This window comes from Salmo salar, chromosome ssa17 (genome assembly GCF_905237065.1).
Source record: "Salmo salar chromosome ssa17, Ssal_v3.1, whole genome shotgun sequence".
Taxonomy (NCBI): domain Eukaryota; kingdom Metazoa; phylum Chordata; class Actinopteri; order Salmoniformes; family Salmonidae; genus Salmo; species Salmo salar.
Genome location: NC_059458.1, coordinates 81,909,601 through 81,935,658, shown reverse-complemented (window position 1 = coordinate 81,935,658; position 26,058 = coordinate 81,909,601). Strand labels below are relative to the sequence as shown.

The 26,058-nt window shown below is 46.3% G+C and overlaps 2 pseudogenes; one reads left to right on the top strand and one right to left on the bottom strand.

Annotated features, from left to right (window-relative positions):
* Positions 1-128: 128 nt before the first annotated feature.
* On the bottom strand, positions 129-10,706 carry LOC123728286 (bestrophin-3-like; annotated as a pseudogene).
* A 1,737-nt stretch (positions 10,707-12,443) lies between these two features.
* Positions 12,444-26,058, top strand: part of LOC106595282 (rab-3A-interacting protein-like) — an 80,525-nt pseudogene continuing 66,910 nt past the window's right edge.

The window sequence follows — 26,058 nt, the reverse complement described above, 5'->3', positions numbered from 1 at the left end:
TTATCAGTGGCTGTCTGGCATCTTTTGAGAATAATTAATGCATTTCCATTCTACTAAAGTTAATAAATAATTGTTTTAATGCAATCAGGTGTTTTTTGTTGCATCATTTTGTGAGTGAGTACAATGATTAACATTGAACGGTGACTGAATAAATTACATTTTTATTATAAAACAAACATTTGATGTTTATTAGGGTGTCAATTAATAATGCTGGGTACACCCTTAGAGATCCTGTTAAATGACTCATATTAGGGCACAACAGGTTGATATGTACTGTATGTCAGAATAATATTATGAGTTCTCTGATTGTGACTTGTCCTTGTTCTCTTGGCTGTCATTGGTGTTCTTCTTGTCACTCTCATGACCATTGGACTCCAGAATGTCTGTCTCTGGGACTTGCAGTGCTTCGAACTGGGCAGGCTCAGCAGGAAAGTGGAGGGCTGTGGAAGTGTTTCGGCCTCTCCTCCTCCCTAGGCCTTTAGGACTAGGCAGGCTGTGCAGGGAGCTCTTTGAGCCCTGTCTGGAGAACTGGAAGGACAGCTGACGTCTCTGTGGCTTACACCAGTCTTTGGGGACGTTCCAGCTCAACTTCTTGGGCCTCGGTTGGGTACAGCTGTTGCCCTGATTCGTGTTCAGGGCCAGAGCCTCCACAATGGGGGACAGATCTACTGGAGTCCCAGGCTTATTTGAGACCTGCTCATGCCCTGTCTGTTGGGAGAAGACTTCTATATGATTCAGGGGTTGTGGAGCCCCAGATAATGCCCCACACATCCCTCCATCACCCCCATAACCACTATCCCCATGATCATCAGAAAAAGCAGGTGGACTTACCACCCACTGAGGCAGGTCTGTGAAGGACGGCGTACGGGGCTCAGTGTCCAGGGAAGAAAGAGTACTACTAACCTCCCGTAGTGTATCCAGAGGGTGGTTGGGTGAGAGGGGGTTATGGGAGTTAAAGAGGTTGGGTCTGGGGAACAGAGAGTGATCCGGTCCTGGGGGAGCCTGGTCGTCTGATCCAGGGTAGTCATGGGAGTCAGGTCTGAAGGGGAAGAAGGCCTCACTGCTGTGACGTTTAAAGGAGGGACGAGGAGGGACGAGCTCGGGGGGATCCTGGACGCTGAGAAGCCTACGCACGTGCCCCAGGACGGACCTTTGACGACCATGACGGAAGTTGTGATTGCTGTTGTGGCTGTCCTGTCTGTGAATGTCCATTTTGTCTGCCTCTCCGAACTGAAAAATGCCCGATAGACTGAAAGATAGAGGATATTACAGTGAATACATTAGACTAGAGAGTATACCGCCTATGGATATTACAGTGAATACGTTAGTCTAGATAGTATACAGTTTATGGATATTACAGTGAATACGTTAGTCTAGATAGTATACAGTTTATGGATGTTACAGTGAATAATAATGGTTTTGACTAGATAGTATACAGCTTATGGATATTAGTGAATACGTTAGACTAGATAGTATACAGTTTATGGATATTACAGTGAATAATAACGTTTTTGACTAGATAGTATACAGTTTATGGATATTAGTGAATACATTAGACTAGATAGTATACAGCTTATGGATATTAGTGAATACGTTAGACTAGATAGTGTACAGTTTGTGGATATTACAGTGAATAATAACGTTTTTGACTAGATAGTATACAGTTTATGGATATTAGTGAATACATTAGACTAGATAGTATACAGTTTATGGATATTAGTGAATACATTAGACTAGATAGTATACAGCTTATGGATATTAGTGAATACATTAGACTAGATAGTGTACAGTTTGTGGATATTTCAGTGAATAATAACGTTTTTGACTAGATAGTATACAGCTTGTCAGAATTGACCGGAATTGACTTTTCGTAGCAGGTTAGGAGAATTAGGTTAAGGTCAGGAAAAAAACAATGTGATTTTGGAGGTATGGCAACACGAGACTAGGAAAAGGGTTAGGGTTAGATAGAATGTGTCAATTTGACACATAAACTGTACCCTCTCTAGTCATGCCCTCTTGTCCATCTTCTCTCAGACAGATATCTAGCTGAGGAGAGATGGGAGTTTTTCCAACACGTGTCCTTGCATACGTAGGACTTTAGTATACATTTGCGTGTACTGTGTGTGTGTGTGTGTGTGTGTGTGTGTGTGTGTGTGTGTGTGTGTGTGTGTGTGTGTGTGTGTGTGTGTGTGTTTGTGTGTGTTTTGTTGCATGTCCTCACTCCAACTCTCTGGTGGATCCGAGGAATGAGGGTATGCAGTAGTCGGCAGCAGCCAGGGTGTAGGGAGGCAGAGCGGCAGAGTCGTTCCAGTAAATGTCTTTAGTCATTGGAGGGACGTTCATGTGCATCTCATCCACAGCAATCAACGACACCTGAGACACACAGGTATTGACTGAGTGATCGATTGGCACAAATTACATGTCAATCAATAATATTGGCTTGGGAAAGACATGAAAACTAGTCTGGGTTACTGTGAGGAACTTTGCAACAAATGTTTGGTTGATTGATTGATTGAAAGTAACCTGCAGATTTCTGTCGATACACCAGTTAGCCTCAAAGTCATCATCATCCTCCCCAAATGGATTAATGAGCTGCTCAGCAACCTGAAGGAGAAGGACCTCTCACATCACTGCTCATTATCCCAGAAAAATGTCTTGATAAGGAAGTGACATCAAACAACTGACAGTCATGTGACATCAGGGATTACAACATTGGTTGACAAATGAAATCCCACAAAAAACAAGGCATAGATAATCTTACTGTCAACAGAATTTGGGTTCCATACTTCCACTCCTTACAAATCCCCATTTTCATCCAATGAAATGTATTGTCAGACATTGTGCAGCAGCTGTACAGACATGGTACACTGACACTGTACACTCTGTAACCCCACATTCACTCTCACAAGACCTTCATAATAACATCACAACCCAAATTGTTATCCACAGTACTGTGATTTACTGACTGGGATCTAATTTCCCTGGTTGAAACCAGAAGACAAAAAGGTTTGTGGAGGACAGGACCTTGAGCCAGCTGGACTACAATAACAACTGTGTGTGTGTGTGTCGTACCTTGAGCCAGCCAGAGTAGAAAAGAACTGTAGCATAGTGAAGATGGGAACGTAAAAGTCCTGGTCATGCCCTGGGTAACCCTGAGCTGGGTCCAAGAACTGTCTACCAATAATACAGGCAAAGATGAAGGTGTAGACGGCCAGGGTTACTACCTGGAGAGGGGAGAGAGGGAGGGGAGGAGGAGAGAGAGGGGGAGAGAAAGGGGGGAGTGAGAGAGGGGGGAAGGAGAGGAGGGGGAGAGGAGAGAGGGGGAGGGAGAAAGGGGGGAAGGAGAGGAGAGGGGGGAGAGAAAGGGGGAGGGAGAGGGGAGAGAGGGGGAGGGAGAGAGTGGGGAAGGAGAGGAGGGGGAGAGAGGGGGGGAGGGAGAGGAGAGGAGGGGGAGAGAGAGGGGGAGGGGAGAGAAAGGGGGAGGGAGAGAGGAGAGATGGAGAGAGGGGGGAGAGAAGAGAGAGGGAAGGAGAGTTATGGTTCCACAGTTTGTCTTTGTAGCTATTTACAAGTATAAATAAACACTTACACAATGCAAATAAACACAATGTAAATAAACACAATGTCAATAAACAGGATTTATTTGACATGTGACCATGTGAGTATTTTCATTGTTGGCTGAGACACTCATGGCCAAGTCATTCCATTGACGTGATTTACTGTCTGAGATTACATAGCCTCTGAAAACTGATCACGATCACGTCAATGGTTTCATTTAATTCACAGTGCTGCTGCCTGAACAGCAACAAATCAGTCTACAAACGTCACATGAAACTTTACTTTAATACATTTAGTTTTACAGGGACCTTTAGTCAACATTACTGTAAAAGCTCATTTTCAACTGCAGTCCCTGGGCAGGTCATCAGAACACTCAGAAAACAGATCAACAGATGTCACTGACTCGCCAGAGGTCACACTGGCAATTTGTTCAGACCGCAGAGAGATAGAGGGCAGCTACCCAATTAGCCAATGGCTATAGAGAACACATCCTACCCTCGGGTCCTGCTGCCCCATCCATTACTCTGAACTCTCCATTTCTCTGAAATCATCATGTGGTGTTACAGAAAGCTGCCCTGGACGTGCTCATCACAAAGGGACGGCATCTTCCCTGTCCACAGCTGGTTGGAACCGCTTGAGGGGAAGAGAGGAGCACAGGGCTTATTGCCCACTAGGGGAGAGAGAGGAGAGATGGAGGGAGAGAGGAGCCGAGGGCTTATTGCCCACTAGGGGAGAGAGAGGGGAGACGGGGGGAGAGAGGAGAAGAGGGGGTGAGAGAGAGCAGAGGGGGAGTAGGGGAGGGGAGAGAGGGGAGACAGGAGAGAGGGAGAGGGGAGACGAGAGAGAGAGGGAGTGGAGAGAGGGATTGGAGAGGGGGAGAGAAGGAAGACGGGGGAAGAGAGGGTGAGAGAGAGCAGAGGGGGAGTAGGGGAGGGGAGAGAGGGGAGACAGGAGAGAGGGAGAGGGGAGACGAGAGAGAGAGGGAGTGGAGAGAGGGATTGGAGAGGGGGAGAGAAGGAAGACGGGGGAAGAGAGGGTGAGAGAGAGCAGAGGGGAGAGAGGGAAAGGGAGTGGAAAGGGAAAGGGATTGGAGAGGGGGAGAGAGGGAAGCCATCCTCTAAGGCAGGGTTTTCCAAACATGGGCCTGGGGCCCCCCCTGGGTGCACATTCTGGTTTTTGCCCTAACACTACACAGCTGATTCAAATCATCAAAGCTTGATGATGAGTTGGTTATTTGAATCAGCTGTGTAGTGTTAGGGTAAAAACCAGAATGTGCACCCAGGGGGCCCCAGGCCCATGTTTGGGAAACCCTGCTTCAGGCTACCACACTGTCACAACCCACTGGGTTTTAAAGAGGACACAGAAGGACAGTGGGAGTTATAGTACATGGTATGCACAGTGGCTATTACCAGAAGATTCCCTGGGTAAGTGTGTGTGTGTGTGTGTGTGTGTGTGTGTGTGTGTGTGTGTGTGTGTGTGTGTGTGTGTGTGTGTGTGTGTGTGTGTGTGTGTGTGTGTGTGTGTGTGTGTGTGTGTGTGTGTGTGTGCGTGTGTGTGTGTGCGTGTGTGTGCGTACGTGCTATCCACACCTGTGTGTAGACGAGAGGAATCCCAACCCAGTCATAACCAAATAGAGTGGAGCACCAAGTCCTGAACGTGTTCATCTCCTAGAGAACCAGAGAGAGAGACAGAGAGAGAGAAAGAGAGAGAGAGAGAGAGAGAGAGAGAGAGAGAGAGAGAGAGAGAGAGAGAGAGAGAGAGAGAGAGAGAGAGAGAGAGAGACAGACAGAGAGAGAGAGAGACAGACAGAGAGAGAGAGAGAGACAGACAGAGAGAGAGAGACAGAGAGAGAGAGAGAGAGAGAGAGAGACAGAGAGAGACAGACAGAGACAGAGAGAGAGAGAGAGAGAGAGAGAGAGAGAGAGAGAGAGAGAGACAGAGCATGGGGAGTACTGAGTTTTCCTTTGCAGCACACACACACACACACACACACACACACACACACACACACACACACACACACACACACACACACACACACACACACACACACACACACACAGCAACATGATCCAGACCCTTTTAGGATCAAGGTAGTATTAATAGAGGAGACAGGCTCAGAGTTTAGCATAGTGTTAGTGAGGGTCAATGCAGTTCTATATCATTGCATTTCATATCTATTTCCACAAGTAAAGGAGCTGTAAACTAACTACATTTAAGTCCATGTCTATAATGTTATTCCTCATAAAGATGTCACTATAATGAAGGAGCTGTACTTTAAGAATATTTAACTCTCAGTAAACAGTATAATGTTACCCCTCATAATACTCAGCATGCCTTGTGTTTAGCAGACAGTCTTGGACTAGTCATCTCTTCCATGACCTGTCCTCAAGGTATCCCATACCCTGCTGGCTGTTGTTAGGATTGTATCTTTCCTTCCTGGATTCAAGGTATCCAGTAACCCTGCTGGCTGTTGTTAGGATTGTATCTTTCCTTCCTGGATTCAAGGTATCCAGTAACCCTGCTGGCTGTTGTTAGGATTGTATCTTTCCTTCCTGGATTCAAGGTATCCAGTAACCCTGCTGGCTGTTGTTAGGATTGTATCTTTCCTTCCTGGATTCAAGGTATCCAGTAACCCTGCTGGCTGTTGTTAGGATTGTATCTTTCCTTCCTGGATTCAAGGTATCCAGTAACCCTGCTGGCTGTTGTTAGGATTGTATCTTTCCTTCCTGGATTCAAGGTATCCAGTAACCCTTCAGAGCCAAAATGGAGTCAATTTCCTCTATTTAGAGCAGGATTACCCTCTTGTGTTTCCTCTGTTTACTGGTATATCTCTGCTTTGCTCAGCTTACTGCCATACACATATTGAGGATGGTCTGAAGGTCCACGCGGTCCAGGCTACAACCTCTGCAGGATTCCGAGCCAAAATGTCTCCTCTGTATCCTGTGGCAGGTATACTTTATCTATCTATGCCTGTTCAAGCTACTGCCATACTCACGTTAAGGATGGTCTGCAGGTCCACGCTGTCCTTTATGCGCCCCTCCGTCCTAGCCCTGGACGCCATGTTAGAAAACCACACCACAGGGATCCAGTACTTCAGGTGGGGAGACTTGACAGCATCAAAGATCTTTCTCTCTTCTGGAGTCATGAAGCCTGCAGGGAGGAGGAGAAGGAGGAGGAGGGGGATGAAGAGGAGGAGGGGAGGAGGAGAAGGAGGAGGAAGAGGGGGAGGAAGAGGAGAAGGAAGAGGAAGATGATGAGGAGGAGGAAGAGGAGGGGGAGAAGGGGGAAGAGGAGGATGAGGGGGAGGAGGTGGAGGATGAGGAGTGGAAGGAGGAGTAGGGGGAGGAGGAGGAGGGGGGTAGGGGGAGGATGAGGCGTGGATACGGCAGTACTAGGGGAATACTAGTGGTTAGAGGAAACAAGGCTTTTAGTAGGTCTAATTCAATCACTGAATCCTAATGATTTGGCTGATCCTGGGTAGTCCAACGAAACTGAAGAAGGAAGTGAAAAGATGGTCCTAGAAGATCCAGTTACAGATCCTTGTTTAACTCTCACATGTCACGCATCCTGTTTACCAATAAAACACTTATGGAAGCGTCTCCCGAGTGGCTCAGTGGTCTAAGGTGTGTGCCACAACAGATCCTGGTTCGAGGCCAGGCTCTGTCGCAGCCGGCCGTGACCGGGAGACCCATGGGGCGGTGCACATTTGGCCCAGCGTCGTTTGGGTTAGGGGAGGGTTTGGCCCGCAGGGGATGTTCTTGTCCCATTGCGCTCTAGTGACTCCTGTGGCGGGCCGGATGCAATGCACGCTGACACGGTCGCCAGGTGTACGGTGTTTCCTCTGACACATTGGTGCGGCTGGCTTCCGGGTTAAGTGGGCATTGTGTCAAGAAGCAGTGCGGCTTGGTTGGGTTGTGTTTCGGAGGACACACGGCTCTCGACCTTCGCCTCTCCCAAGTCCGTACGGGAGTTGCAGCGATGAGACAAGACTGTAACTAACAATTGGAAATTGGAGAGAAAAAGGGATAAAAGTAAAAAAATGTACTGAAGGTTGAGTGAACTCTCTTGATCTGAACCTGACCTACTGAAGGTTGAGAGAACACTTGATCTGAACCAAACCTGTAAACCAAACCTGGTCAACCTTTGACCCCACCTATGTGTATTCTATTGGGGTCAGGTAAGGCCAAGCGCATGTCATTGAGGTACCTGCTTCCACTACTTGGTCCATGACGTTATGTACAGCATCTACCTGTCAAAATGAGTTTCCCCTGACCCCATCTATTTGCATTCCGTTATCCCCTTGGGGGTCGTACCTGCCTCCACCACATGCTCCATGGTGGGGAATCTCTTACAGACGGCGGTGCTGACGGAGCGGAAGATGAGCAGTGAGGTGAGGTTGACGTAGCGCATCAGCGTGCGTCTGAGGAGGCGGCCCTGCTCGTCATGGCCGTGAACACAGCTGGAGACCAGGAACATGAGGCGATCGGGCCAAGGCAGATTCACAAACTGGTTCCACCAGCGGTTGACCACCAGGGTCACATAGAAACCTGCAGGGAGGAAGAAGATGAGAATAGAAGGAGATATCGACATCATCTACACCAGGGCTCTACATCCTTCCTGTAGTTTTTAACTCCAACCCTGTTCCTGGAGAGATACCCTCCAGTAGGTTTTAACTCCAACCCTGTTCCTGGAGAGATACCCTCCTGTAGGTTTTAACTCCAACCCTGTTCCTGGAGAGATACCCTCCTGTAGGTTTTAACTCCAACCCTGTTCCTGGAGAGATACCCTCCTGTAGGTTTTAACTCCAACCCTGTTCCTGGAGAGATACCCTCCTGTAGGTTTTAACTCCAACCCTGTTCCTGGAGAGATACCCTCCTGTAGGTTTTAACTCCAACCCTGTTCCTGGAGAGATACCCTCCTGTAGGGTTTAACTCCAACCCTGTTCCTGGAGAGATACCCTCCAGTAGGTTTTAACTCCAACCCTGTTCCTGGAGAGATACCCTCCTGTAGGGTTTAACTCCAACCCTGTTCCTGGAGAGATACCTTCCTGTAGGTTTTAACTCCAACCCTGTTCCTGGAGAGATACCCTCCTGTAGGGTTTAACTCCAACCCTGTTCCTAGAGTTAAAACCTCCAGGACGGTAATCTCTCCAGGAACAGGGTTGGAAATCCCTGGTCTACAGTAAGTCTAAACAGTATTTTGTCAGGTATGACTACAGTAGCAACCAAGGATGAGGTTTGGGTTGAGAAGGGCTGCTTCCGAAATGACATTTAATTTCCTACATAGTGCAGTACTCTTCAGGCTACTTTTGATCCTCAAGCTCAAAACAGAGAATTGACCCCTAGATCATTGTCTAGGGCAACTTCATCCCAGTCAATATCAATATCTTATTGACATAAAGTGAGATACGTAAATGTCATGAAAGCCACTTTGTGCCATTCACACAGAAGCACAACATTATTAAGCGACAATCTGATATGCCATGCAAAGCACTCTAGCACCCAAGCAAACCAACAAACCCAACAATATCCCACTTTCCCTGCTTTGGTCCGACTACTAATGATTTCCTTCCATTAACTCAATCACCAGTTCATTTCCCCACTGGAATCAGTGTCTGTCTGAGAGCTTCTGTTATGTAAGGAGTGAAAAATCACTATCATTAGTTTGTTGCCTGGCACTGTTGAGGATTAGTTGGGTTAATTTGGTTGGATAGTAGCAAGCAGGTCAGACAGTTAACCAGTGTGTTTGTGTGTGCGTGTGCGTGTGTGTGTGGTGATCGAGAAAGTATTGCACTGTTGTCATTCTGTTTTTAGGTGGCTGATACACATTTGCCCGACGACTCAAACTGAATTCTTCCGCTGCTCCTCGCTCCATTACCGCGGAGAAGAAACCAACATCTGTGGGCGTGGCGTAGCGTTTGGCTGGAGCAAAGAGTTTGGGTAGCCAGGCAAGCTACACATGGGGTTGTGGATGAGGTGAATTTCCCACTTAAATTGTAAAGCACTTTCAGCACATCTGGAAAGCACCTATACAGTATTCAGGTAGAAACAGGCATTCTCATCTCAGCACAGCGCTAGTAGCTCGTAGGGTTAATAGGCTGTGAGCTGCTATAAACTACTCAGCAAGCACGCGCTAGTTGTACTGACTTACCAAGCACAAACGTGACTGGAATCTGTTCTGCATACTTGTTACAGTGAAGAGCCAACTTTTCAAAGAAACGCTTTTCAGGGTCTGAGAGAGCAAGTCTAGATAGATAGATGTGTTAATTAATTAAGAAACATTATAGATTTGTTCGCATGCAGTTATTGATATATCACAGCGATACAAATCAATTACAGACCCATCATGCAAAGTCAAATCAAAGGCTCATATGACACCTTCATTTGTATTCACAGTTATAAACAGATTAAAATCAGATAATAGATAATGTTATAGACTATACATACACAAATAACATAACAATTATATTAGACATATTTCATATCACCGAGGACTTGTATTCGTGACAACACTAATGTGTTTAAGGAGAAACCCTTAATAGCTTAATATTATTCCTACCTGTAAACGAGGCTCACCAAGGTATATAACAGTACAAAGACTATAAACTCCCGATAAAGCAGTTTATAGATGCTGCCTCTCCATCGCAGTAGAAGTCTATGGAAACCGAAGAACGTGGCGTTGGCGACTTTACTGGAATACGTCACCGTCATCTTCCTTCAATCACTGCAGAAAAACTACCTAGTCACCCAATTTACACTTAGTTGACAGACACTCCCTTGTCCTTACCGGTTGTGAATGTAGCTGACTTTAAATGAAATCTAAAAGAATAGTTCTGCAGTAAACTACTCTCTCAAGGCAAGCTGTCATGCACAATAATAACCAGTCAAACCACAAAATAACCATTATTTCCATGTTACATGCCGACAGTAGATAAGAAATAACGTTATTAAAAACAATAATAAAAGTAGACATTTTCCACACATACCTTTTGTACCAAATCTAAATCACATTGCTTGTTGTTGCTTTAGGTGTAATATAGTGTATTCCTGAACCGTGAGTCAAGATTGAGCAATCATCAGGTGACCGCCCCGGCCACATTTAGCTGGTTGTCTGTCTGTGTCTGTCTGTCAGTCCAGTTGCCAGTGCGCTCCTGGCTATGGCTGTCTGGGCAAGATGCGCACCATGTCATGGCGGTGGAATAAGATACGCACCATGTCATGGCGGTGGAATAAGATGCGCACCATGTCATGGTGGTGGAATAAGATGCGCACTATGTCATGGCGGTGGGATAAGATGCGCACTATGTCATGGCGGTGGAATAAGATGCGCACTATGTCATGACGGTGGAATAAGATGCGCACTATGTCATGACGGTGGGATAAGATGCGCACTATGTCATGGCGGTGGGATAAGATGCGCACTATGTCATGGCGGTGGGATAAGATGCGCACTATGTCATGGCGGTGGAATAAGATGCGCACCATGTCATGGCGGTGGGATAAGATGCGCACTATGTCATGGCGGTGGAATAAGATGCGCACCATGTCATGGCGGTGGGATAAGATGCGCACTATGTCATGGCGGTGGAATAAGATGCGCACCATGTCATGGCGGTGGGATAAGATGCGCACTATGTCATGGCGGTGGAATAAGATGCGCACCATGTCATGGCGGTGGGATAAGATGCGCAATTGTCATGGCGGTGGAATAAGATGCGCAATTGTCATGGCGGTGGAATAAGATGCGCACTATGTCATGGCGGTGGAATAAGATGCGCACCATGTCATGGGGGTGGAATAAGATGCGCACTATGTCATGGCGGTGGAATAAGATGCGCACCATGTCATGGCGGTGGAATAAAATGCGCACTATGTCATGGCGGTGGAATAAGATGCGCACTGACGGTGGAATAAGATGCGCACTATGTCATGGCGGTGGGATAAGATGCGCACCATGTCATGGTGGTGGAATAAGATGCGCACTATGTCATGGCGGTGGGATAAGATGCGCACCATGTCATGGTGGTGGAATAAGATGCGCACTATGTCATGGCGGTGGAATAAACACATCATGTTCTGCTGATGTAGATTGAGACTATATTTATCCCTGCGTACAACATGCCTATATAGCCTACCAGCTTTAAACAAAGTAATCAATGGAAACATCTTTGGGATATAATATTTATTGGAATATTATTATTATTATATAGATATATTTGTACACATTTTTATAGAAAAAGCCTCATAAATATTTGGTTTATAGTAGTGCATATGAATGCAGGACTTCAGATGCATTGTAGAAATTGAAATGTCAAAGACTTATTATAGTTGTTTATTACTTTCTCGAATCTATCTCATCCTTTGTTGCATTATTCATACGCTATCAAATATCACTCACAACATGAGATCTGAAAACTGTATCCAACGGACGGCGCTGTTGTCCAAATTATCATGGCAAACAATAAAGCACAATCACAGAAATGCATGGAAGTTGCAGCGATGGGACAAGTCTGTAACTACCAATTGGATATCACGGAATTGGGGAGAAAAAGGGGTAAACAGTTTTAAAAATAACAAAATAAATGCATGCATTTATCTGGTAGAACATGCTCCCATCTATGATCAATAGATTAGCCTGCTAGGGCCTAATAGACGATCAATAGGCCTCTATTGGCTAATCGATAGAGATCTTACATCACATCAGAAGGAAACTCACATTTCATTGTGAACTATAGAACTATTGGCGCATGCATTGCATACAATATCATAATCAAACAGTCGGATACAGTGTTGGACTTGTACATTTAGATACAATGTCGCGATCACAGTTTTGTATTATCTATCGTCTGCTACCATGAAAGGTGAACATGAGATGTGATACCGGTTTTGCGCATGCGCCACTGTGAGGTTGTCGGTTCACTTCTCGTCGGTGCTCTGTTCCCACCCAACCAGCGGAGAAGAAAAGAGCAGGTGAGAGGATGGTCGGATGCTGCTGGCGCTACTAAACCGATGATATTCAGGAAACAGACACTTCATGCACGGCGAAACGGGAGGTTACTGGCGACAGGTAGCGAGAGCACGTCGTGACAGTTGGGTTTATGCGCGGTGGTCACTTTCCGGAGTGTTTTATTCTGCATAGACAGGAGGCGTCGAGAGAGGGGTGAGTTGACAGCTAGCATACTGTAGCTAGGCTAGCTAAAGCGCTAGCCAGCTGGCTGGCTGACTAGCCGTCTTGCTGGTTTCATCGTCTTAAACAACGATATAGTCCAAGGTCATTGTGCATAGAGTTGTATGTCTTATAACATTTTTAAATCAATGGTATTTATTGGGCATGCATTTTAAAGTGAGAAATTGGAGTCTCAGCGTAATTCCTTTACCATGGAATTGCCCACTTGCAATGCATCGGACTATTAGCACATCAATTTGACAGCAATAGCTAGCTTTAATTCATTATCTGTTATGCATTTCATTGAACCATTTTTGGCAACAGATGACTTAGTGTTCACACTAGTTTTAACACTCCTCCACATATGCATAAATTACAATCAGTCCATGTCTGTTAAGGAGACACATTCTGAATATTCTAAGGTTTCACTGTTTCCGAACATTATATCATTCAATGCAGCTGTGGAACATGGATGGTTTGGAGCAAAAGTGTGTTTTGTTAGCCACATCTCTCACCGTCCCTCATAGGCCTACAGACGGTGGTGAGGTGGGTATGAGGAGAGGAGTTGGGAGGAGGAAGGGTTGAAAGGAGAGCTGGGAATCTCTGATACAGTAAATTGATGCCCTGCGTAGGTCAGGTCAGGCAGTGTGCTGAACGGATGTATGTTTACTGATGTTAGTTTTACAACTAAAACCAAATCAATTGAAATGTATTGGTCCCATACCCAGTGAACAGCAGTTGTAAAAGGTGCAGTGAAGTGCTTGTGTGCTCGCTCCCTCAATGTTATTATTGATTCATGTTGTGTAACAATGGAAAGAGTGGTGAAACATAACAAGTAGTAGAAGAGGTAGCCTTTACCAGTGTAAAGGCAACATTAGACTGTGTAATACAACTCTCTCTGTGTGTGTGTGTGTGTGTGTGTGTGTGTGTGTGTGTGTGTGTGTGTGTGTGTGTGTGTTTTTTTTTTTTCGTAGTCTCTGAGGTGCGTGTAGTCTCTGAGGTGCGTGTAGTCTCTGAGGTGCGTGTAGTCTCTGAGGTGCCTGTAGTCTCTGAGGTGCCTGTAGTCTCTGAGGTGCCTGTAGTCTCTGAGGTGCCTGTAGTCTCTGAGGTGCAGGAAGACAGCTAGGTTGAGCTTTTCAGCAGTCTGATGGCCTGGTGGTAGAAACTGTCTCAGTGTCTGTTGTGCTGAGACCCGATACTCCACTACCACTTGCCAGATGGTAACAGAGTGAACAGTCCGTGGTTTGGGTGACTGGGGTCCTTGAGGATCTTTCGTGCCTTCCTCAGACCCTGCCTGGTGTAGATGTCCTGGAGGGCAGGGAGCTCGCCCCCAGTGGGCCCATGCCGAATTTCTTCAGGCGCCTGAGGTTGAAGAGGTGCTTCTGCACCTTCTTCACCACGGTGGTGGTGTGATTGGACCATGTCAGGTCCTCGGTGATGTGCACGTCGGGGGAACATGAACCTTTTCACCCTCTCCACTGCAGTCCTGTCGATGCTCCTTCCCCTGTTTCCTGTAGTCCACCATCAGCTCCTTTGTTTTGCTGACGTTGAGGGAATGTGGACTCTGCGTTCCCTCATATGGTTAATTAGTATGAAATGCCAATGCCATAAATACATCCATTTGTAGATGTATTTGGTTGTCAGCTCTATGCACGGTGTTAGCCCTGCCATCACCACAACTAAAACAGAGACTATAAGGCCTATTGTTCTGAAGACCCCTCTGTTTATCTGGCTTTACGTTAGATAAACCATGTGGGAGTTACAGAGAGGGGCTCAAACAGGGCTGTAGTACAGTGGGAGTTACAGAGAGGGGCTCAAACAGGGCTGTGGCACAGTGGGAGTTACAGAGAGGGGCTCAAACAGGGCTGTAGTACAGTGGGAGTTACAGAGAGGGGCTCAAACAGGGCTGTGGTACAGTGGGAGTTACAGAGAGGTGCTCAAACAGGGCTGTGGCACAGTGGGAGTTACAGAGAGGGGCTCAAACAGGGCTGTGGTACAGTGGGAGTTACAGAGAGGGGCTCAAACAGGGCTGTGGTACAGTGGGAGTTACAGAGAGGGGCTCAAACAGGGCTGTGACACAGTGGGAGTTACAGAGAGGGGCTCAAACAGGGCTGTGACACAGTGGGAGTTACAGAGAGGGGCTCAAACAGGGCTCTGGTACAGTGGGAGTTACAGAGAGGGGCTCAAACAGGGCTGTGGTACAGTGGGAGTTACAGAGAGGGGCTCAAACAGGGCTGTGGTACAGTGGGAGTTACAGAGAGGGGCTCAAACAGGGCTGTGGTACAGTGGGAGTTACAGAGAGGGGTTCAAACAGGGCTGTAGTACAGTGGGAGTTACATATGTGTTGCATATAATCAATTTCACCTAATTATGACATAACATTGAAGGTTGTGCAATGTAACAGCAATATTTAGACTTAGGTTTGCCACCCGTTCGAAATACGGAATGGTTCCGTATTTCACTGAAAGAATAAACATTTTGTTTTCGAAATGATAGTTTCCAGATTCTACCATATTAATGATCAAAGGCTCATATTTCTGTGTGTTATTATGTTATAATTAAGTCTATGATTTGATATTTGATAGAGCAGTCTGACTGAGCGATGGTAGGCAGCAGCAGGCTCGTACGCATTCCTTCAAACAGCACTTTATTGTGTTTGCCAGCAGCTCTTAGCAATGCTTGAAGTACAGCGCTGTTTATGACTTCAAGGCTACTCCCGAGATTAGGCTGGTGTTAAGGGAATTTTCATTTCCAATAATGCATTTAATCTTTAACCAATTCACCTAGGTTTGTAAGACCCTGGGTTCACTAATAATTGGGCAAAGTCTCAGATTTTATAAAAAAGGTTCAACGATCTTTATTCATGAGTGCTCTAAAGTTAAACATGAGGACTCATTCCTTTTATACACACATTCCTATCTTTAGACCACTCCCTTCTCAAACAACCAGTACTTTTCCACTAACCACAAAGAACCATAAAAGTTGTCACATTCTCCAAGGCTTTCACCTCCCCTCCCCCGTTGGGACCCTCTTGGTTTGAAACCCTCTAATGATTTTCTATTACCTACTCTACAACTTCACTCTGTTTACATCCCTACTAAAGGATATAACATCATAGTATTACAATACTAACAGATCTACCCACATCCTGGTTTTATCTTCCCATGATTCTCAAACATGTCACCCTATCCTATAATGACAGAGTGGAACAATTTAGTCATTATTCTAACACATACAAATGATTCTAACAGCTGGCAATACTGTAGTGCCTATTAGAACATCCAATAGTCAAAGCTATATGAAATACAAATGGTATAGAGAGAAATAGTCAACGTGTCATAATTCCTATAATAACTACAACCTAAAACTTCTTAACTGGGAATATTGAAGAACTGGGAATATTGAACCACCAGCTTTCATATGTTCTGAGCAAGGAACTTAAACATTAGCTTTTTTACATGGCACATATTGCACTTTTACTTTCTTCTCCAACACTTTGTTTTTGCATTATTTAAACCAAATTGAACATGTTTCATTATTTATTTGAGACTAAATAATGTTATTTATGTATTATATTAAGTTAAAATAAGTGTTCATTGTTCATTCAGTATTGTTGTACTTGTCATATATATATATATATATAATCGGTATCGGCCTTTTGTGGGTCTCCAATAATCGGTATCGGCGTTAAAAAATCCTAATCAGTCGACCTCTACTCTGTACGCCTATGTAGATAATCCATTAAAAATCAGCTGTTTCCAGCTACATTAGTCATTTACAACATGTCTACACTGTATTTCTGGTCAATTTGATGTTATTTTAATGGGAAACAAATTTGCTTTTCTTTCAAAAACAAGGACATTTCTAAGTGACCCCAAACTTTTGAACGGTAGTGTCTGGGAAATTTGTTTAGATTAATAATGGACCATTATCATGCACCGGTCCTGAAACGGGCAGAGGGAAAAAAATACATAATCTATGCACTTGAATAGCGAATAGAGGACGCTTTTCCCGTGGTTCATTTTCATGCCAGCCAGGTAGGCTATACTTCTGTTGTAATATAAGCAATGTGCTTAATATTAGGAAAGTTGAGAAATAAATATTGTAGGCCTAGCCTGTACAAAGCTGATGGGATCCTCCTCTTTTTATTAGAGGCCATCACTCTGTTTTCTCCCGCAATTGCATAGCCTATAGAAATGTTGAGCAACAGGAGCTCATTGGCTCTCATGAAGTGTTTGATCAGATTTTCGATTACATTAGCGTTGATGTCAGAGTGATTAGAGGGACAATAGAGTGCTGAGTACCAGGCAGTTAGCAAGTTTGGTAGGCTACTAATGACCATCAGCAGCAGCAGACCTTGGAGAAGCCTAATTACCGTGACTAAACGGTCAAGTGGAATTTCACTGCCTTCATGTGGCAGTAATATGGTCACCGCAACAGCCCTAGGCTCAACCCCCCCGAATGAGAAATGAGCCCCCTAAATACAACAAAACTCAAACTTTGGGCGGGTCTCTAAATAATGCTAAGTTAACCATTCTCCTTAAGAGTTTATTGACCCGTTGCGTCAATCTAAGTAACATAATAAAAACATTTCCATCAAAATCCATCAGTTTAAACTAGAGATCTATCTGCGGTGGAAGGTGGCTGAGCTACAGCAGTGTTGATCAGACAATGAGACAGCCCATCTGCGGTGGAAGGTGGCTGAGCTACAGCAGTGTTGATCAGACAATGAGACAGCCCATCTGCGGTGGAAGGTGGCTGAGCTACAGCAGTGTTGATCAGACAATGAGACAGCCCATCTGCGGTGGAAGGTGGCTGAGCTACAGCAGTGTTGATCAGACAATGCGACAGCCCATCTGCGGTGGAAGGTGGCCGAGCTACAGCAGTGTTGATCAGACAATGAGACAGCCCATCTGCGGTGGAAGGTGGCCAAGCTACAGCAGTGTTGATCAGACAATGAGACAGCCCATCTGCGGTGGAAGGTGGCTGAGCTACAGCAGTGTTGATCAGACAATGAGACAGCCCATCTGCGGTGGAAGGTGGCTGAGCTACAGCAGTGTTGATCAGACAATGAGACAGCCCATCTGCGGTGGAAGGTGGCCGAGCTACAGCAGTGTTGATCAGACAATGAGACAGCCCATCTGCGGTGGAAGGTGGCCGAGCTACAGCAGTGTTGATCAGACAATGAGACAGCCCATCTGCGGTGGAAGGTGGCTGAGCTACAGCAGTGTTGATCAGACAATGAGACAGCCCATCTGCGGTGGAAGGTGGCTGACCTACAGCAGTGTTGATCAGACAATGAGACAGCCCATCTGCGGTGGAAGGTGGCCGAGCTACAGCAGTGTTGATCAGACAATGAGACAGCCCATCTGCGGTGGAAGGTGGCCGAGCTACAGCAGTGTTTATCAGACAATGAGACATCCCGAAAATCGGTCTTCTAACGAAAACGTCTGTTCGTCCAAAAGGTTTGGCCTAAAAACAATCTGACCACTATGGATTGATTTGACTGTTGCGAACACGATGGTGTTCTCCGTTTTTCTCTACGACCCCCAGAAGCCTCCACGGGACTCGTCTGAAGTCGGTACCACCGATGTGCCACCTTCTGTCTGTAGCGTCCAAACCGTTTGGGCTACTAAGGAATATTACCCCACTATGGAAAGGGGAGGCTCTCAAGAACATGATGGTGTTCTCCGTTGTGCTCTGTCAGTATCACAGGACTCATCTGAAGGTAACAAGGTAGAGGTGGAAAAAATGAATGAAGTATGGAGGTAGTTTTGTGCCCACCCAAAAAAATTGTTTAATATGTGTCCAAAAAACCCAAATATTAAAATGAACAGCCCACCTATTACAGCCCCATTCCAGGTGTCCAGACTTTCCTTTCCACACAAAGGTCCTTTTGTCACTAAGATGCATCAATTAGTTCAGGCTACAAGAGTGTTGACCTAATGAAAAATGGCTGGGCCTATAGACTTAGAGAGATCCTGTCCTGGCTGGGCCTATAGACATGGAGAGATCCTGTCCTGGCTGGGTTTATAGATGTGGAGTGGTCCTGTCCTGGCTGGGCCTATAGATGTGGAGAGATCCTGTCCTGGCTGGGCCTATAGATGTGGAGAGATCCTGTCCTGGCTGGGACTATAGATGTGGAGAGATCCTGTCCTGGCTGGGACTATAGATGTGGAGAGATCCTGTCCTGGCTGGGTTTATAGACGTGGAGTGGTCCTGTCCTGGCTGGGCCTATAGATGTGGAGAGATCCTGTCCTGGCTGGGCCTATAGATGTGGAGAGGTCCTGTCCTGGCTGGGTTTATAGATGTGGAGTGGTCCTGGCTGGGACTATAGCCGTGGAGTGGTCCTGTCCTGGCTGGGACTATAGCCGTGGAGAGGTCAGAGTTGTTATACTCTCCTTCCCATGGAAGCCTACATCCACACCTTGGCGAGTGTTTTGTTGACTCACCCTTCAGTATCAGCAAGCAGCGTAGCCGGTGAGTCGGTCCCTCCCTCCAGGACTCCAGACTAACCTTTCCCCCTGGTGTCACTAAGACATTCACATTGCTTTATTAAAACGTGTATTATACTACTGAGACGCTATTCTACAAATCCATTGTTTCATCTTTTCATGTTGTGATAGTAAATATTTTCATGTGCAACCTAATCCAGTGATTGTCATGCATTTTGGGTTGACAATTATGCTGTTATATTTTACTGTTAAAATAGGGCTCCAGAATTTTCAGGTTTGTTTTTGTTCTGTGTAGATGACTTTGCCTGCGTCTTTGTGTGCTAATATCATAGGGGATAATGGAAACTCAAAACACATTAGCTAGATTGCTAACTGTAAATATATCACCCACTGCTAGCAGCCATGTATTCATCTAACAGTAAATGTTTTTCAACATTGTTGCAGTTTTAGCCTACCGCCCAATGAGTCCAATGCAGTCACAACGGCCAATGCACATTCCATATCTCAACACCATATCAAATATCTTGGTTGTAAAATAGTTGCTATTTTAGTTGCTGAGAAATCAAAATGATACCTACAGAAAGCTGATCACATCCTTTCTTCAACTGCGACGACAAGCTAGCTGTGTTTTCCCTGGGAAAGGAGAGAGTGAGTGTATCGCTGGGCACAGCAGTAGGCCCCAGTGAAACAGCTACAGGGGCAGGCAGAGCGGTTCATTACAGGAATCATGCACTTTACTGTTTGACCAAATCATGTTTTTAGCCTCCTAAAAAATAAAACAGGCCATTTTGAGTGAGGTGACCATGTAAAATGTGTAGCTCACAGATGTGACTAATTAAAAATGTAACTTGGACGCACAACATGCAATTAAATGGTGGCAGTCTGGAGCCCTGCCTCCCTCCCTCTCTCTCTCCCCCACTTCCTCCCTCCCCCTCTACCTAGAAGTGTCCCTCCCTTCTCTCCCTCGTTTTGTGTGAGAATTTGTCAGGCTCTCGCTAATATTCACATTTGTTTTCACAGTTGAAGAAATAAAAAATAAAAAACCTGGAGACTGGAGGAGAGGAAGAGAGCCTCGTCCCCTGGTCCGTTCCTCAGACAGCCGGCGGGGCCTCGTCCCCTGGTCCGTTCCTCAGACAGCCGGCGGGGCCTCGTCCCCTGGTCCGTTCCTCAGACAGCCGGCGGGGCCTCGTCCCCTGGTCCGTTCCTCAGACAGCCGGGCGGGGCCTCGTCCCCTGGTCCGTTCCTCAGACAGCCGGCGGGGCCTCGTCCCCTGGTCCGTTCCTCAGACAGCCGGCGGGGCCTCGTCCCCTGGTCCGTTCCTCAGACAGCCGGCGGGGCCTCGTCCCCTGGTCCGTTCCTCAGACAGCCGGCGGGGCCTCGTCCCCTGGTCTGTTTGACACTCAGGGCCGACTGGCACCGTTTGGAATCTAGACGTTGAGAGATGTTGACATGAACTTAGACATATGAACAAGGAAACCACAGTGCAAATGGAGGTTACCTGTGTTTACTTTAGGATCTGTAAGAGATTGACATATTTGAATTAGTTTCGCTGATAAAATCCTGTGTCACAGTCAGACTGTGTATGAGTGTAGCTTAGGTGTTGTGTGTCAGAGATAAGCCTGTAGTTATTAAGGTCTCTGTTCTGCACTGTTGTGCTCTGTTCTGTTGTGCTCTGTTCTGACCTGTTCTGCTCTGTTCTGCTCTGCACTGTTCTGACCTGCTCTGTTCTGCTCTGTTCTGCTCTGTTCTGCTCTGCACTGTTCTGACCTGCTCTGTTGTGCTCTGTTGTGCTCTGCACTGCTCTGCACTGTTCTGACCTGCTCTGGTCTGTTCTGACCTGCTCTGCTCTGTTCTGTTCTGCTCTGTTCTGTTCTGACCTGTTCTGCTCTGCTCTGTTCTGACCTGTTCTGACCTTTTCTGCTCTGCTCTGTTCTGACCTGTTCTGACCTTTTCTGCTCTGCTCTGTTCTGCTCTGTTCTGACCTGTTCTGTTCTGCTCTGCTCTGTTCTGCCCTGTTCTGTTCTGACCTGCTCTGTTCCTTTCTGTTCTTTTCTGTTCTGACCTGTTCTGACCTGTTCTGTTCTGCTCTGTTCTGTTCTGTTCTGCTTTGCTCTGTTCTGACTTGTTCTGCTTTGCTCTGCTCTGCTCTGTTCTGTTCTGACCTGTTCTGTTCTGTTCTGACCTGCTCTGTTCCTTTCTGTTCTTTTCTGTTCTGTTCTGACCTTTTCTGCTCTGCTCTGTTCTGACCTGTTCTGTTCTGATTCTGATCTGCTCTGTTCTTTTCTGTTCTGACCTGCTCTGTTCTGTTCTGTTCTGACCTGTTCTGTTCTGTTCTGACCTGCTCTGTTCCTTTCTGTTCTGACCTGCTCTGTTCTTTTCTGTTCTGTTCTGACCTGTTCTGCACTGCTCTGTTCTGATCTGCTCTGTTCTGCTCTGCTCTGTTCTTTTCTGTTGTGACCTGCTCTGTTCTGATCTGCTCTGTTCTGTTCTGCTCTGTTCTTTTCTGTTCTGACCTGCTCTGTTCTTTTCTGTTCTGTTCTGACCTGTTCTGTTCTGACCTGTTCTGATCTGCTCTGTTCTTTTCTGTTGTGACCTGCTCTGCTCTGTTCTGTTCTGCTCTGTTCTGCTCTGCTCTGTTCTTTTCTGTTGTGACCTGCTCTGTTCTTTTCTGTTGTGACCTGCTCTGCTCTGTTCTGTTCTGTTCTGCTCTGTTCTGTACTGTTCTGACCTTCTCTGTTCTGTTGTCTCAGTGTGATGTCTCAGGACATTTAGGACTAATCATTGTGTTCTTATCTCTCACACACTCACAGCCACTATGTATAGACAATTAGCCACACCGACTCACAGCCACTATGTATAGACTATTAGCCAGACCGACTCACAGCCACTATGTATAGACAATTAGCCACACCGACTCACAGCCACTATGTATAGACTATTAGCCAGACCGACTCACAGCCACTATGTATAGACTATTAGCCAGACCGACTCACAGCCACTATGTATAGACTATTAGCCAGACCGACTCACAGCCACTATGTATAGACTATTAGCCAGACCGACTCACAGCCACTATGTATAGACAATTAGCCAGACCGACTCACAGCCACTATGTATAGACAATTAGCCAGACCGACTCACAGCCACTATGTATAGACAATTAGCCACACCGACTCACAGCCACTATGTATAGACTATTAGCCACACCGACTCACAGCCACTATGTATAGACTATTAGCCACACCGACTCACAGCCACTATGTATAGACAATTAGCCAGACCGACTCACAGCCACTATGTATAGACAATTAGCCAGACCGACTCACAGCCACTATGTATAGACAATTAGCCAGACCGACTCACAGCCACTATGTATAGACTATTAGCCAGACCGACTCACAGCCACTATGTATAGACTATTAGCCAGACCGACTCACAGCCACTATGTATAGACTATTAGCCAGACCGACTCACAGCCACTATGTATAGACTATTAGCCAGACCGACTCACAGCCACTATGTATAGACTATTAGCCAGACCGACTCACAGCCACTATGTATAGACTATTAGCCAGACCGACTCACAGCCACTATGTATAGACTATTAGCCAGACCGACTCACAGCCACTATGTATAGACTATTAGCCAGACCGACTCACAGCCACTATGTATAGACTATTAGCCAGACCGACTCACAGCCACTATGTATAGACTATTAGCCAGACCGACTCACAGCCACTATGTATAGACTATTAGCCACACCGACTCACAGCCACTATGTATAGACTATTAGCCAGACCGACTCACAGCCACTATGTATAGACTATTAGCCAGACCGACTCACAGCCACTATGTATAGACAATTAGCCACACCGACTCACAGCCACTATGTATAGACTATTAGCCACACCGACTCACAGCCACTATGTATAGACTATTAGCCACACCGACTCACAGCCACTATGTATAGACTATTAGCCAGACCGACTCACAGCCACTATGTATAGACTATTAGCCACACCGACTCACAGCCACTATGTATAGACTATTAGCCACACCGACTCCTCCTCCATGCTTCACGGTGGGAACCACAGACGCGGAGATCATCCGTTCACCTACTCTGAGTGTGCAAAGCTGTCAAGGCAAAGGGTGGCTATTTTGAAGAATCTCAAATACAAAATATATTTTGATTTGTTTAACACTTTTTTTTGGTTACTACATGATTCCATATGTGTTATTTCATAGTTTTGATGTTTTTACTATTATTCTACAATGCAGAAAATAGTACAAATAAAGAAAAACCCTTGAATGAGTAGGTGTGTCCAAACTTTTGACTGGTACTGTATATGAGGGTGATAACTGTAGCTTCCTTCTCAATAGACCAATAGGATGAGGGTGATAACTGTAGCTTCCTTCTCAGTAGACCTATAGGATGAGGGTGATAACTGTAGGTACCTTCATTATCAACAGAAGGTTGAGTCTAGTACTTATTGTAGTAATTATCAATATGTACTAGACTCAACCTTCTGTTGATAATGATGAATACTACAATATGTACTAGACTCAACCTTCTGTTGATAATGATGTGATTACTACAATATGTACTAGACTCAACCTTCTGTTGATAATGATGTGATTACTACAATATGTACTAGACTCAACCTTCTGTTGATAATGATGACTACTACATTATCTGTACTAATGACTGACTAGTCCTGGTAGAATCTGTTGATAATGATGACTACTACATTATCTGTACTAATGACTGACTAGTCCTGGTAGAATCTGTTGATAATGATGAATACTACATTATCTGTACTAATGGCTGGCTAGTCCTGGTAGAATCTGTTGATAATGATGAATACTACATTATCTGTAATAATGACTGACTAGTCCTGGTAGAATGTGCATTCTGAAGTTTGTAGAAGAACGGCTTCACTGCCTTTCAGTGCCTTCTCTTCAAGGTTGACCCCAGATATTCTGTGTTGCCATGGATAGGGAGAGAGTATTCCCATAGTGTAAAGGTTTGCCAAGGTGTCAGACTGCCAACTCATATAGCCGGTAAGCTAAGGACATCCACAGACAATAGACCGAGTAGTAGCAGTAACAGTAGAGAAAATACAGACGGATGTCAGCCATCGTTTTAGGTCAGAGTTGGGCTGCTATGGGGGGGGGTGGTTCTGGTGCCTTTCCCCCCCAACAGTAGGCCCATTCTGGGGGGAGGGGGCTCTGGTGCCTTTCCCCCCAACAGTAGGCCCATTCTGGGGAGGGGGGGTGGTTCTGGTTCCTTTCCCCCCCCCCCAACAGTAGGCCCATTCTGGGGGGGGGGCTCTGGTGCCTTTCCCCCCCAACAGTAGGCCCATTCTGGGGAGGGGGAGTGGTTCTGGTGCCTTTCCCCCCCAACAGTAGGCCCATTCTGGGGAGGGGGGGTGGTTCTGGTGCCTTTCCCCCCCCAACAGTAGGCCCATTCTGGGGAGGGGGGGGTGGTTCTGGTGCCTTTCCCCCCCAACAGTAGGCCCATTCTGGGGGGTATCACCATCCCTGCAGCACCTGAGCAGTGTAAGTGGATCCGACCCAGATCCTACCCAGAGTCTGCTGTCTGTCCAAGGCTAGATAGAAGGGTGTAGGGTTACTGTGGTTCCCTAGGGAACGGAGAGGACAGACTACAGTCTACTGAGTGGCTGTAGTGGAGGGGCTTTAGTCAGCCAGGGTCTGTGTCCCAAATGGCACCCTATTCCCTATATACTGCACTACTTTTGACCAGGGCCCATAGGCCTCAGCTGACACTAGGGAATAGGGTAGCATTTAGGAGGCAGACAGTTAGCCTTCTGTCAGTGTAAATGTTCTGGACGTTGTGGATAGAAATATCATGAATAGATCAGAATATGACATGATTGCTTACTCAACGTGTCATAGAGGGATATCTGTTCAGCCAGTGTAATATCTATCTATCTGTTCAGCCAGTGTATTCTACAGCTTAATGTTTTGTCTTACAAAACGGGGTCCTAGATGTACTGTAGGTCTAGGCTGCATGCATCTCTGACCTTACTGCTGCTACGGAACCAGCTGGGGCTGGACTGACCTATAGTCTGACCTGTAGTCCTGTCTTCAGGGCTGGACTGACCTATAGTCTGACCTGTAGTCCTGTCTTCAGGGCTGGACTGACCTATAGTCTGACCTGTAGTCCTGTCTTCAGGGCTGGACTGACCTATAGTCTGACCTGTAGTCCTGTCTTCAGGGCTGGACTGACCTATAGTCTGACCTGTAGTCCTGTCTTCAGGGCTGGACTGACCTATAGTCTGACCTGTAGTCCTGTCTTCAGGGCTGGACTGACCTATAGTCTGACCTGTAGTCCTGTCTTCAGGGCTGGACTGACCTATAGTCTGACCTGTAGTCCTGTCTTCAGGGCTGGACTGACCTGTAGTCTGACCTGTAGTCCTGTCTTCAGGGCTGGACTGACCTGTAGTCTGACCTGTAGTCCTGTCTTCAGGGCTGGACTGACCTATAGTCTGACCTGTAGTCCTGTCTTCAGGGCTGGACTAACCTATAGACTGACCTGTAGTCCTGTCTTCAGGGCTGGACTGACCTGTAGTCCTGTCTTCAGGCCTGGACTGACCTGTAGTCCTGTCTTCAGGCCTGGACTGACCTGGAGTCCTGTCTTCAGGGCTGGACTGACCTGTAGTCCTGCCTTCAGGGCTGGACTGACCTGTAGTCCTGCCTTCAGGGCTGGACTGACCTGTAGTCTGACCTGTAGTCCTGTCTTCAGGGCTGGTCTGACCTGTAGTCCTGCCTTCAGGCCTGGACTGACCTGTAGTCCTGCCTTCAGGGCTGGACTGACCTGTAGTCCTGCCTTCAGGGCTGGACTGACCTGTAGTCT